Source organism: Armigeres subalbatus, chromosome 3, assembly GCF_024139115.2.
Source record: "Armigeres subalbatus isolate Guangzhou_Male chromosome 3, GZ_Asu_2, whole genome shotgun sequence".
Taxonomy (NCBI): Eukaryota; Metazoa; Arthropoda; class Insecta; order Diptera; family Culicidae; genus Armigeres; species Armigeres subalbatus.
Window position 1 is genome coordinate 322,192,679 of NC_085141.1, and position 14,872 is coordinate 322,207,550.

General features: G+C 46.2%; 1 protein-coding gene across 3 annotated transcripts in view; it reads left to right on the top strand.

The window, feature by feature from the left end:
- Window positions 1-14,872, top strand: part of LOC134225470 (dnaJ homolog subfamily B member 6) — a 431,651-nt gene that overhangs the window by 232,398 nt on the left and 184,381 nt on the right. For all 3 annotated transcript variants that reach the window (XM_062705565.1, XM_062705568.1, XM_062705566.1), the window contains exon 3: window positions 10,129-10,193. The gene's annotated coding sequence lies outside the window, so the exon portion shown is untranslated. The remainder of the gene's footprint in view (window positions 1-10,128; window positions 10,194-14,872) is intronic.

Here is a 14,872-nt window from a genome sequence, read left to right on the forward strand (position 1 = left end):
TCAGAAGCCTCCTTTCAAGAGGCTCAGAAGCCTCCTTTCAAGAGGCTCAGAAGCCTCCTTTCAAGAGGCTCAGAAGCCTCCTTTCAAGAGGCTCAGAGCCTCCTTTCAAGAGGCTCAGAAGCCTCCTTTCAAGAGGCTCAGAAGCCTCCTTTCAAGAGGCTCAGAAGCCTCCTTTCAAGAGGCTCAGAAGCCTCCTTTCAAGAGGCTCAGAAGCCTCCTTTCCAAGAGGCTCAGAAGCCTCCTTTCAAGAGGCCTCAGGCCTCCTTTCAAGAGGCTCAGAAGCCTCCTTTCAAGAGGCTCAGAAGCCTCCTTTCAAGAGGCTCAAGCCTCCTTTCAAGAGGCCTCAGGCCTCCTTTCAAGAGGCTCAGAAGCCTCCTTTCAAGAGGCTCAGAAGCCTCCTTTCAAGAGGCTCAGAAGCCTCCTTTCAAGAGGCTCAGAAGCCTCCTTTCAAGAGGCTCAGAAGCCTCCTTTCAAGAGGCTCAGGCCTCCTTTCAAGAGGCTCAGAGCCTCTCCTTTCAAGAGGCTCAGGCCTCCTTTCAAGAGGCTCAGGAAGCCTCCTTTCAAGAGGCTCAGAAGCCTCCTTTCAAGAGGCTCAGAAGCCTCCTTTCAAGAGGCTCAGAGCCTCCTTTCAAGAGGCTCAGGCCTCCTTCAAGAGGCTCAGAAGCCTCCTTTCAAGAGGCTCAGGCCTCCTTTCAAGAGGCTCAGAAGCCTCCTTTCAAGAGGCTCAGAAGCCTCCTTTCAAGAGGCTCAGGAAGCCTCCTTTCAAGAGGCTCAGAGCCTCCTTTCAAGAGGCTCAAGCCTCCTTTCAAGAGGCTCAAGCCTCCTTTCAAGAGGCTCAGGAAGCCTCCTTTCAAGAGGCTCAGAAGCCTCCTTTCAAGAGGCTCAGCCTCCTTTCAAGAGGCTCAGAAGCCTCCTTTCAAGAGGCTCAGGCCTCCTTTCAAGAGGCTCAGAAGCCTCCTTTCAAGAGGCTCAAGCCTCCTTTCAAGAGGCTCAGAAGCCTCCTTTCAAGAGGCTCAGAAGCCTCCTTTCAAGAGGCCTCGAAGCCTCCTTTCAAGAGGCTCAGGCCTCCTTTCAAGAGGCTCAGAAGCCTCCTTTCAAGAGGCTCAGAAGCCTCCTTTCAAGAGGCTCAAGCCTCCTTTCAAGAGGCTCAGAAGCCTCCTTTCAAGAGGCTCAGGCCTCCTTTCAAGAGGCTCAGGCCTCCTTTCAAGAGGCTCAGGCCTCCTTTCAAGAGGCCTCAGAAGCCTCCTTTCAAGAGGCCTCAGAAGCCTCCTTTCAGAGGCTCAGAAGCCTCCTTTCAAGAGGCTCAAGCCTCCTTTCAAGAGGCTCAGAAGCCTCCTTTCAAGAGGCTCAGAAGCCTCCTTTCAAGAGGCTCAGGCCTCCTTTCAAGAGGCTCAGAAGCCTCCTTTCAAGAGGCTCAGGAAGCCTCCTTTCAAGAGGCTCAGAAGCCTCCTTTCAAGAGGCTCAGAAGCCTCCTTTCAAGAGGCTCAGAAGCCTCCTTTCAAGAGGCTCAGAAGCCTCCTTTCAAGAGGCTCAGAAGCCTCCTTTCAAGAGGCTCAGAAGCCTCCTTTCAAGAGGCTCAAGCCTCCTTTCAAGAGGCTCAGAAGCCTCCTTTCAAGAGGCTCAGAAGCCTCCTTTCAAGAGCTCCAGCCTCCTTTCAAGAGGCTCAGAAGCCTCCTTTCAAGAGGCTCAGAGCCTCCTTTCAAGAGGCTCAGAAGCCTCCTTTCAAGAGGCTCAGAGCCTCCTTTCAAGAGGCTCAGAAGCCTCCTTTCAAGAGGCTCAGAAGCCTCCTTTCAAGAGGCTCAGAAGCCTCCTTTCAAGAGGCTCAGGCCTCCTTTCAAGAGGCTCAGAAGCCTCCTTTCAAGAGGCTCAAGCCTCCTTTCAAGAGGCTCAGAAGCCTCCTTTCAAGAGCTCAGAGCCTCCTTTCAAGAGGCTCAGAAGCCTCCTTTCAAGAGGCTCAAGCCTCCTTTCAAGAGGCTCAGAAGCCTCCTTTCAAGAGGCTCAGAAGCCTCCTTTCAAGAGGCTCAGGCCTCCTTTCAAGAGGCTCAGAAGCCTCCTTTCAAGAGGCTCAGAGCCTCCTTTCAAGAGGCTCAGGCCTCCTTTCAAGAGGCTCAGGAAGCCTCCTTTCAAGAGGCTCAGAGCCTCCTTTCAAGAGGCTCAGAAGCCTCCTTTCAAGAGGCTCAGAAGCCTCCTTTCAAGAGGCTCAGAAGCCTCCTTTCAAGAGGCTCAGAAGCCTCCTTTCAAGAGGCTCAGAAGCCTCCTTTCAAGAGGCTCAGAAGCCTCCTTTCAAGAGGCTCAAGCCTCCTTTCAAGAGGCTCAAGCCTCCTTTCAAGAGCTCAGAAGCCTCCCTTTCAAGAGGCTCAGGAAGCCTCCTTTCAAGAGGCTCAGAAGCCTCCTTTCAAGAGGCTCAGAAGCCTCCTTTCAAGAGGCCTCAGAGCCTCCTTTCAAGAGGCTCAGAAGCCTCCTTTCAAGGGGCTCGGAAGCCTCCTTTCAAGAGGCTCGGAAGCCTCCTTTCAAGAGGCTCAGAAGCCTACTTTCGAGAGGCCCAGAAGCCTCCTTTCAAGAGGCACAGAAGCCTCCTTTCAAGAGGCTCGGAAGCCTCCTTTCAAGAAGTTTTGAAGCCTCCTTTCAAGAAGTTTTGAAGCCTCCTTTCAAGAAGCTTTGAAGCCTCCTTTCAAGAAGCTTTGAAGCCTCCTTTCAAGAAGTTTGGAAGCCTCCTTTTAAGAAGCTTGGAAGCCTCCTTTCAAAATGCTCAGAAACCTCCTTTGAAGAGGTTTGGAAACATTCTGTCAAAAGGCCTGCAAGCCTCATTCCAAGAGGCTTCTTTCATAAATCTCAGAAGGCCCTTTTCAAGAGGTTCGGAAGGTTCGTTTCAAAAGGCTCGGAAAGCTTCTTTCAAAGGGCTCGTAAGCAAACTTTTGAAAGGGTTCGTAACTATTCCTTCAAGAGGCTTGGAAGCCTACTTCCGAGAGGGGGTACCTCAATTAATGCAAAAATTCGGAGGGGTACCTTTCAAGAAAAAGGTTGAGAACCGCTGAAAATGCATTCAATCAAAATGGACTATCAAAAACAGTCAATTTTGCACCAACTTTGTGGTAATTCATACCATTTTGGTTGCTTGAAATTTATGGAAAATTATTTAAAAATTGTGAGTTGTTTTTCCACTTAACCCAGTGAGATGGGGTAAGTGGAAAACCCATGTTACCTTGACCTTCAATTGTGATGAGTAGTTACATTTTATTTATTTATCATCAGACTAAGGCCGGAGTGGCCTGTGCTGCACATAAAAGACTTCTCCATTCAGCTCGGTTCATGGCTGCACTTCGCCAACCACGCAGTCTGCGGAGGGTCCGCAAGTCGTCCTCCACCTGATCGATCCACCTTGCCCGCTGTGCACCTCGCCTTCTTGTTCCCGTCGGATCGTTGTCGAGAACCATTTTCACCGGATTACTGTCCGACATTCTGGCTACGTGCCCGGCCCACCGCAGTCTTCCGATTTTCGCGGTGTGAACGATGGATGGTTCTCCCAACAGCTGATGCAACTCGTGGTTCATTCGCTTCCTCCACGTACCGTCCGCCATCTGCAACCCACCATAGATGGTACGCAACACTTTCCTTTCGAAAACTCCCAGTGCGCGTTGGTCCTCCACGAGCATCGTCCAGGTCTCGTGTCCGTAGAGAACTACCGGTCTTATAAGCGTTTTGTAGATAGTCAGTTTGGTACGGCGGCGAACTCTATTCGATCGAAGCGTCTTGCGGAGTCCAAAGTACGTACGATTTCCAGCCACTATGCGTCTCCGAATTTCTCTGCTGGTATCGTTATCGGCGGTCACCAGTGAGCCCAAGTACACGAATTCTTCAACCACCTCGATTTCGTCACCACCGATAGAAACTCGTGGTGGGTGGCTCACATTGACCTCTCTTGAGCCTCTTCCTATCATGTACTTCGTCTTAGACGTGTTGATGACTAGTCCAATCCGTTTAGCTTCGCTTTCAGTCTGATGTAGGCTTCCTCCATCCTCTCAAAGTTACGTGCCATGATATCAATGTCGTCGGCGAAACCAAATAACTGGACGGACTTCGTGAAAATCGTACCACTCGTGTCAATCCCTGCCTTTCGTATTACCTCTTCCAAAGCGATGTTGAATAGCAGACACGAAAGACCATCACCTTGCCGTAACCCTCTACGGGTTTCGAAGGACTCGAGAATGCCCCTGAAACTCGAACTACGCACATCACCCGATCCATCGTCGCCTTGATCAACCGTATCAGTTTATCCGGAAATCCGTTTTCGTGCATTAGCTGCCATAGCTGGTCCCGATCGATTGTATCATATGCGGCTTTGAAGTCGACAAATAGATGATGTGTGGGCACGTTGTATTCGCGGCATTTCTGCAATACCGGACGTATGGCGAACACCTGGTCTGTGGTAGAGCGTTCACCCATAAATCCCGCCTGGTACTGTCCCACGAACTCCCTTGCAATTGGTGTTAGTCGGCGGCATAAAATTTGGGAGAGTACCTTGTAGGCGGCGTTCAGCAATGTGATTGCGCGGTAATTGCTACAATCCAGCTTATCGCCCTTTTGTAGATGGGACCACGACACCTTCCATCCACTCCTGCGGCAGAACCTCATCCTCCCAAACCTTGGTAATCACCCAATGCAGCGCTCTAGCCAGTGCTTCACCACCGTGTTTAAACAGCTCTCCTGGTAGATGGTCAACTCCAGGGGCTTTGTTGTTTTTCAGCCGGCCGATCTCCTCCTGGATTTCCTGGAGATTCGGAGCCGGAAGTCGCATGTCCTGCGCGCGTGCTCCTAGGTTCATTACCATACCGCCACCGTTGTCTGCCATATCGCCATTCAGGTGCTCTTCGTAGTGCTGCCGCCACCTTTGGATCACCTCACGCTCGTTCGTAAGAAGGTTCCCGTTTATGTCCTTACACATATCGGGCTGTGGCACGTGGCCCTTACGTGAACGGTTCAACTTCTCATAGAACTTTCGTGCGTTATTAGCGCGGTACAGTTCCTCCGTCTCTTCACGGTCTCGATCTTCCTGCTGGCGCTTTTTCCTCCGGAAAATCGAGTTTTGTCTGTTCCGCGCCCGTTTGTATCGTGCCTCGTTCGCCCTCGTGCGGTGTTGCAGCAATCTCGCCCATGCTGCATTCTTCTCCTCAACTAACTGCTCACATTCGCCGTCATACCAGTCGTTTCTCTGATCCGGAGCCACCGTGCCTAGTGCAGCGGTTGGGGTGCTTCCAATGGCGGATCGAATATCTCTCCAGCCATCTTCAAGAGATGCTGCGCCTAGCTGCTCTTCCGTTGGGAGTGCCACTTCCAGCTGCTGCGCGTAGTCTTGGGCTAGTCTATCGTCTTGTAGCCGTCCAATGTTAAGCCGCGGCGGACGACTCCGACGCGTGTTGATCACCGTCGAGAGTTTTGAGCGCAGACATACTGCGACGAGGTAGTGGTCGGATTCAATATTCGCACTGCGGTAAGTGCGTACGTTCGTGATGTCGGAGAAGAATTTACCGTCGATTAGAACGTGGTCGATTTGGTTTTCCGTTACTTGATTAGGTGATTTCCATGTGGCCTTGTGGATATTCTTACGGGGGAAGAAAGTGCTTCGGACTACCATTCCGCGGGAAGCTGCAAAGTTTATGCATCGTTGGCCGTTGTCGTTCGATACGGTATGCAGACTATCCGGTCCGATGACCGGCCTATACATTTCCTCCCTTCCTACCTGAGCGTTCATGTCACCGATGACGATTTTGACGTCCCGCAGTGGGCATCCATCGTATGTCTGCTCCAGCTGCGCATAGAACGCTTCTTTCTCGTCGTCGGATCTCCCTTCGTGTGGGCAGTGCACGTTGATGATGCTATAGTTGAAGAAACGGCCTTTTATCCTCAGCTTGCACATCCTTGCGTTGATTGGCTGCCACCCAATCACGCGTTGGCGCATTTTTCCCAGCACTATGAAACCGGTTCCCAGCTCGTTGGTGGTGCCACAGCTTTGGTAGAAGGTAGCCGCTCGATGCCCGCTTTTCCACACTTTCTGTCCTGTCCAGCAGATTTCCTGCAGCGCTACGACATCGAAGTTGCGGGGATGTAATTCATCGTAGATTATCCTGTCGCAACCTGCGAAGCCTAGCGACTTGCAGTTCCATGTTCCAAGCTTCCAATCGTGATCCTTTATTCGTCGCCTAGGTCGTTGCCGATTGTATCGAGTCGTATTATCTTCTATGTTGTTCGTAATAGTTGTTTTTAAAGGCGGCTTATTGGGCCTGCGCAAACCTCCTGTCTCGTCGGAGGGCCGTCGTGTCAGGGCTGTTTAGCGTCCCACCTAACACCAGGACTTGGGCTTGTGCGCTTTGAGCGGCACACGGTCGCTTTGGCGGAGCCTACTTGCGGATACATGCAGCTTTTTATAGAGGTTTAACAGGGCCCACTGTCAAACCCCACCACATCCTAGGCAGGCGCCACAACTCGCAGATGGCCTGGGGAGGGATCGTCAAGCCCTTGGACATAGTCCCTGCTGCCCCCATGAGTAGTTACATATAACTAAAATAAAAACGGTAATTGCTCTGAGTATCTTTTGTTGAATAATTTCATAGGCTCAACGGAATAGGTTCCCAAAGAAATCTCGTAATAGCTAGTGGAGGGCTGGTTTTGCCTTCTCGAACATTAAGTGTACGTAAAATCTATATGTTCGCCCCAAAGATGAACTTTATATAGGAAAAATGGGGCTTGCAGGGCACTATGGCAAATTCTCATACAAATGGGCGGCCAAAAATATTTTTTCAATGAAAACTATTTCTATGCAACATATATTATGTGAAGGAATATTTAAGAACCTTTTTCAACCCTTTAAGGGCCATCGTTAACCCTTCAAAAAATGACACCCATGAAAAAAAAACTTAGTTTTTTTCATTTTTTTTGGGCAATTTTTTTGTTTGTTTCTAATACAGCATGTATAACATAGCAAACAATCATATTTCTAGTAATAATGCTGTTTTTCATTTTCATTACATTTTTTCATTTTTTAATTATTACGAGGTTTAGAGAATAAAAACCACAATTTTCAAGAAAACTCTGATTGCAGCGTTCTCGTAAAAGCGCAAATATACGCAAGCAAATCACTCACTCACTTTATGAATGCAAAAATTAACTTCTCGCGAAACCTAAAATAACAGTTTAAGCGTTAACCGTGTTAGTGTATGTATTATACAAATTTTAATATAGTATTAGTGTGGGCATCATAGTATATTCTTGCACAATGTTATGGTGTGGTAAAAACTGTAAAGTGTGTACATTACCAATTTTTCGCGTCGATTTTTACACCTACCCCATTTTTCCACTTCCCCCAGTGTACCTTACATAAATAAAGACAGATAGTTTTTGTTACTGGATGTATTGGCTGTAACCGATGAAATGAGACATACCTAAGTGGGCTGATTCCTCATGCGAATGTCAGGAATAAGAATCGCGAAAATAATATTCGTAAACTCATTAGAGGTTGATGTCATCAAGAGCACGTTGCGTTGGCTGAACACAGGCACGTTTGAAATGGTATGATGATGTAAATATTCAGTCTACATATCGACGCCGTTTTCCCATCTTATGTGTTTAGTCATTACGGAATGGAACGGTATGGTGAAATGAGGTGTAGAGTACCGACAATGAAACACCATTCAATATACAAGGCTGTGATTTTTTACTTTCTTCTTTACTAGTATGTATTATACGTTCTTACTGATACTTGTACCGCCTTCAAATATGTTGTAATCTTTACCACTGAAGAATGCGATTTTATACTATTAACCTTCCGGGACTCGCTTGGTTTTGGACCGCTCACGCAGTCTCGCTCCTGTTGTGAACGAGAAGCGTGCTTTTTTCGAACGTGTTGTACTTTTTACAACGGCGCGAGTCCCCGAAGGTTAAATTTAATTCTTATACTTTATCTTAGCGGGTACTTGGAAGTTGTCTTCAGAATCATGGGATTCGATAGAGATGAGACTTGGTGTAACTAACTGTAAAAATAGTTATTTATTGCTATTTAATAACCCACTAGAAAAGATTATAACTTGGACCAAGAATCGAACTCGTTGTCTTCATTTTGACCGTGAGCACAAACCGTGAGGCTAACTGAAGATCCCCGATTGCGCAGTGCCCATTATCACAAACTAGGTTAATGCGGAAGCCACTAGCCTAGCGCCGTATGGAAAGTAATAACACTGAAATCCTGCTGTTACTCAGTGGTGGCATGTCGCTCGGGTGACGTGTTGTATGCTAACTTTTTCCCCATCATACCGGAGATCTTTTTCACCGAGATTCGTGGGTGGCGACACAAATCTGACATTGCTGTGAAAGTAAGTATTACGAACTGTTTTTTTTTTTGTAGGTGATTCAAATGATGACAACTGATGTCGCTGTCCGTCCACTGATTGGCTGCCCGCCGGAAATTATAACTGACGTAAACATCCATTAGGCTTCGCCTGACCCGCCAGAGTGCTGGTGGAAAATTACTCGGGTAGTAATCATCCTTCCTGGGAACATGGAAGCAACTAATCGAGCCGCCCAATTAATCAAGATGTGATGAACGAACGAAAGGAGCAGCTCCTTCAAGACAAGTCACGCGCCACGGATGGCTGATTGAATTCTATCGAGCGGGCTCTGGATTGAGTGCTTAGCTAGAGGTTGATTACGGTTGAGACAATGATGATGGATTTGCACATTCCCATCGAACAGCTCAGGATGGACGGTTACGGTCGCTCACTCGAGAGATGATTGAGTTGAGGAGCAATCAAGTAGCAAATAATGTACCTACAAGTACTTCATCAGAAAACGATGTAAATGGATAATTGACTATTTGGCTTGAGGGTTTTCTGCTTCGGTCAGGAATTTGCAATCAATTGTGCTGAGAAGATTCAAATTTCATTCGATGGTCCGTGCTGTTCTCGCTAGGAAGCGATACAGACTCAACTGCTCGGAGCGCTGCTGGTCGGTTATGATGGGAAATTTAATTGAAGCTGATGGAGGCTTTTCCTTTGCGGGATGCCGCCACCGACGCCGCAGCTTGTCATCATCGATAATCTCCATACTCGGATGGATCTAAACGGGGAGAAATCGTAAAATGTTTCTTATCTTCATTGATCATGTATCAACCGGCCGCACGGACCACTCTCACCGCAGAGCAAACTTGGTATCGACGAGGTGCGTTCATGCTTTGCGTGGACATGTTTGTAAGTCGGTAGATGGCCGCAGGACATAATCTCACCGCGATATGACACAAATGGGACATTAGTATTGTGTGCTACTGATTGCGGTTTGCCCTCTTATGGATCGCATCATCTTGGGTGCGTGTGAAGAAAATGTTGCTACCGTCGTAATGATCCGGAGATTTGATTTGATGGCTTCCCGTCTTCGGCAATCTTGATCATATCAAAGACTAACCAGAGTGGATCCATTCATATTTTTTTCTTCTATATGATCTGTTGATGCCATAATTGGAATATAAAACCCACCGGCGATGAACGGATGCTCGTAGACCGGACCGGAGGGAGTTACCTTTCACTAAGTCGCCGCGTGGTGTGCATTTCACCGATCAGTAGCGCTGTTAACGTTAAACGGCTGCACCGTGCAGGTAACCTTGAACGTGGTGAATGATAGCAGTTGGCTTGTCAGCCTACCCAAGGTTAATGGGAGGTGAACTCGGTGAACTTCGAAAAAGTGGGCTTTAAAATTTAAACCGCCATTAAAATGGGACCTTCAGGCACACGTTCTTGGTTGGGTAGGTAGGCCGCTGCTGTCAGCCAGGAGCAAAAAGCAAACAGTTGGCCCTTATCACTTTTTGTGTGTTTCTCGCGCAACGAGTCGAGTGTTGACTAACATTAAATACAAACTAAGTTGATGGGCAAATTAAATATAGCTGGCTTCGGTATGCTTAATAGCTGTGACTCGGTTGTTTTGGGTTTTAGGATTTGTTTTATCTAATAAACATGATTTGTTAGTGTTTGGAAATAGAGACGAAGTTAAATTGAATTGTAGCGTTGAATGCTTAATATAATAATAATGAATCATGAGTGAATCATCAAATTAAATGTCTTTTTTTATCTTATCTATATCTCTTTTCAGGAAAGGAATATTATTCACCCAGCTGAACGTAGACTAATTGTAAACAATAACAAACGTAGATTTAGGTAAGTAATTTTATTTTCAATTTTTCATCTGAAAATTATGATCTATTTGAGCGTTATAACATTAGGTCATCTACACCGTGATCAATAAATTTAGATAAACTTTTAAAATATATTCTTTATGGATTCTCGCTCTTACAGCCCGCATAGACGGCATATTAGTTCTAGTTTCTGGAAAAAGCATTAAATGTGTTGATAGTAAACGGCACATAAAATTACAAGCAAAAGAAAAAATGCATTTTTAACGTACCCTCGGAAAACCCGGAATATTTCCGATGCCCGAGGACCGATCTGATATTTCGCATGAGGACAGAATACTAGAAGAGTTCCGCATTCGATGATCTAGGTTTTATCAAAATCGGATTATTGTAACCAGCATTATACAGACTTGCATTTCGACCAAATTTTGCCTATCTCAAACTTTTTGCTAAACGCCTGTAGATTGTGCAGTCCTTGACATCGGATGACAAGTACGATCATACAATAAAATCCTCCTGTCATAAGGCGAGTTTAGTACTATTTCGTTTAATTCTACCACGTTGTAAACTTTACAGATACACATTTTGACCTCTACTGTAAGGTGAACACATTTCACTCCTTAGTCGTGCGGTAAGACGCGTGGCTACAAAGCAAGACCATGCTGAGGGTGGCTAGGTTCGATTCCCGGTGCTGGTCTAGGCTATTTTCGGATTGGAAATTGTCTCGACTTCCCTGGGCATACAACCCAAGCAACGCCACTTGTTTCTCAGTGAGTAACAACAACTGTGGTGTGACTTACTAAAGGTCTGAGTTATGCTCAAGGCGTCGTATTTGGAACTCCTTTGTGACACAAAAAGCGCAAGAGGTGGAGCCTATTTGCAACATCTTGCGGCTACAATAGAAATAAAAACACAAAAATCAACCGGGAATCGAACCATGGACCTTGAGATTTATAACCTTCTGCTATAACACCATCACCTTCACCTTCTGCCATCACACCATCAATTCTATTTAAAGATTCTCCTGTCATAAGACGAGTTTGAACAATCCCATTGAATTCCACCACTTAATTGTATCCTGACAGATACGTATTTCGACCTCAACAGTAAGGCCGTCTTCAGTGTCTTGTACTTGACTCGACTTACGACGACCAAGTACAAGACACTGAAGACGGCCTTACTGTTGAGGTCGAAATACGTATCTGTCAGGATACAATTAAGTGGTGGAATTCAATGGGATTGTTCAAACTCGTCTTATGACAGGTGAAAACATTCCACTAAAAAGCTCAAAATAATTTTCTTATTAAAGATTCTGCTACAAGTGCACCACATAAACAACAAAGTCATTTGTGACTTTATTGTACCTTATACGGAACATGCAGGGGACTGTCAAAAACAAAATACTACTCAGTTGAGTTCAAAGTGTTTTGCAACATATCAGAAACATTGTCGTAACAGCAATGAACCGAAATGTTATCAATTCTGCAACTTATCTGTTTTGTTTCTGATATGAAACACATTGAATTCCAAATCACCCAAGAAGTCAGATACGTGGCATATTGCGACGCCACTTAAAGAGAAATGAAACATCGTGTGTTTCTGGAACTGGAAAGTGGCTTTAATTTGACTCGATGTATTGCCAATGTCTTCAATGCAATTTATTAGGAACAAACAGCTATTTGAAAGATGTTGCGTGTGCTGCTTGGGAAGTATCATCGTGTTAGCCTCATGATATACGAATGCAAAAATGGTAACCTGGCTTAGAAACCTCGCAGTTAATAACTGTGGAAGTGCTTAATGAACACTAAGCTGTGAGGCGGCTCTGTCCCAGTGTGGGATGTAATGCCAATAAGAAGAAGAAGAAGAAGACATTCCACTATAAGAGCCTAATAATTTTCTCAAAGAAAAATCCACCGGATTCAGGCCAGAAACGTACTAAACTTTTCCTTACGCTTGTCGAAACGTTCTTCTATATCCTGGTCAGATAGTGAACCTCAGATGTTCGTGTGCTGGTAGGAATATTCATAATAATCCTCAGAAACTCCGTATCAAAAAACTTGTGGCTTAAGCGCCACTCCATTAAGGAGACCATGGCCCAATTTAATTTGCCCGGATGAAACTCCCAAAAGGCGGATCCGTTTAAAATTTTCCAGATTGGATTTATGGATCAATCCAACCAGCAACAACGAAATGGTGGAAAGCCATTTGGCCAGACAACACGTTAAGGCAAAACTTATCTAGCCGAATTTCATTGGAAATTGAAAAGAAACGAAATGATCGAAACGGTTGTTAGAACGAGAACGGTTTAGCTGAAAATTTCATGTGGCCAATATGTTTGCCCTAACACAGCGGTTCTCAACCTTTTTCTTGAAAGGTACCCCTTCGAATTTTTGCATTAATTGAGGTACCCCTCTCGGAAGTAGGCTTCCAAGCCTCTTGAAGGAATAGTTACGAACCCTTTCAAAAGTTGGCTTACGAGCCCTTTGAAAGAAGCTTTCCGAACCTTTTGAAACGAACCTTCCGAACCTCTTCCGAAGGCCCTTAAGGAGGCTTCCAAGCCTCTTAAAAGGAGGCTTCCAAGCCTCTTGAAAGGAGGATTTCGAGTCTTTTGAAAAGAGGCTTCCTAGCCTCTTGAAAGGAGGCTTCTAAGCCTCTTGAAAGAAGGCTGCCAAGCCTCTTGAAAGGAGGCTTCCGAGCCTCTTGAAAGGAGGCTTCCGAACATCTTGAAAGGAGGCTTCCGAGCCTCTTGAAAGGAGGCTTCCGAGCCTCTTGAAAGGAGGCTTCCGAGCCTCTTGAAAGGAGGCTTCCGAGCCTCTTGAGAGGAGGCTTCCAAGCTTCTTGAAAGGAGGCTTCCGAGCCTCTTGAAAGGAGGCTTCCGAGCCTCTTGAAAGGAGGCTTCCAAGCCTCTTGAAAGGAGGCTTCCAAGCCTCTTGAAAGGAGGCTTCCGAGCCTCTTGAAAGGAGACTTCCGAGCCTCTTGAAAGGAGGCTTCCGAGCCTCTTGAAAGGAGGCTTGCGAGCCTCTTGAAAGGAGGCTTCAGGGCGTCTTGAAAGGAGGCTTTCGAGCCTCTTGAAAGGAGGCTTTCGAGTCTCTTGAAAAGAGGCTTGCGAGCCTCTTGAAAGGAGTCTTCCAATCCTCTTGAAAGGAGTCTTCCAATCCTCTTGAAAGGAGTCTTCTAAGCCACTTGACAGGAGGCTTCCAAGCCTCTTAACAGGAGGCTTCCAAGCCTCTTAACAGGAGGCTTCCAAGCCTCTTAACAGGATGCTTCCAAGCCTCTTAACAGGAGGCTTCCAAGCCTCTTAACAGGATGCTTTCAAGCCTCTTGAAAGGAGGCTTCCAAGCCTCTTGAGAGGATGCTTCCAAGCCTCTTGAAAGGAGGTTTCCAAGCCTCTTGAGAGGATGCTTCCAAGTCTCTTAAGAGGAGGCTTCCAAGCCTCTTGAGAGGAGGCTTCCAAGCCTCTTGAGAGGAGGCTACCAAGCTTATTGAGAGGAGGCTTCCAAGCCTCTTGAAAGGATGCTTCCAAGTCTCTTCAAAGGATGCTTCCAAGCCTCTTGAACGGAGGCTTCCAAGCCTCTTGAAAGGAGGCTTCCAAGCATCTTGAATGGAGGCTTCCAAGCCTCTTGAAAGGATGCTTCCAAGCCTCTTGAAAGGAGGCTTCCAAACCTCTTGAAAAAAGGCTTCCAAGATTGGCGTAAGATTGCCAATCTGGAGATGGCGAGTGCGATTCTCCGTCCGGTACAGGATGTTTTTTGGTGGAAAACATTCTTGACTCTCTGGGCATAGTGTATCCATTGTACTTGTCACGCAAGATACATACTCATGCAATGGCGGACATAGATAGCTTTCAATTGATAACTGAGGAAATGCTAATAGAGTACTAAGTTGAAAAGCAGACCAAGTTCCAGTTGGAATGTAGAGCCATAGAAGAAAAAGAACGAAGCAACCGAGCTTTCCTGAAAAAAAATCTTTCATGCCCCTTAAACGGAAGCTTCCGAACCTTTAGATTCGAAATTTATTTTCTCAACATATTCTCTCTCAAGATATTAGTCAACATTTCGCTTAGATCAGGTAGATTGCATTGAAGATTTTTAAAATTTGCGCATTCTACGTTTTGTCCGTTTGATCTTTTGTTTCGCAGCCCTTCATGTGCTGGTTGTGGAGGGCAGGATTCAACTGGCTTTGATTTACTGATCGCTCGCCATCCATATTATGTACAAGTCAAAATTTTGTAATGAAAATTACACAATTATCGAAACTTTATCAATAAGTTTCGATGGAAATTTTAATACGCCCGCCATTACGCATTTTTGTCCGAGATATCCCCTAGTGCCAGCGAAGGTACCCTCAGGGGTACATGTACTCCAGGTTGAGAACCGCTGCCCTAACAGATTCTTCTTCTTCAATGCCTCTACATTCCAACTGGAGCTTGGCCGGCTTTTCAACCTAGTATTCTATTAGTATTTTCTCAGTTATTGATTGAATACTTTACTATGCCCACCATTGCATGAGTTTGTATCTTGTGTGGCAAGTACAATGGGTACACTATGCCCAGAGTGTCGGGAATGTTTCCAACCCGAAAACGTCCTAGACCGGAACAAGAATCGAGCTTGCTATCTCCGGATTGGCAATCCTACGCCTTTGCTCTCAAAGAGACCCCGATTTGCCCTAACTAACAGGTCGTTTGGCCGAATAAGTCATCTGGCC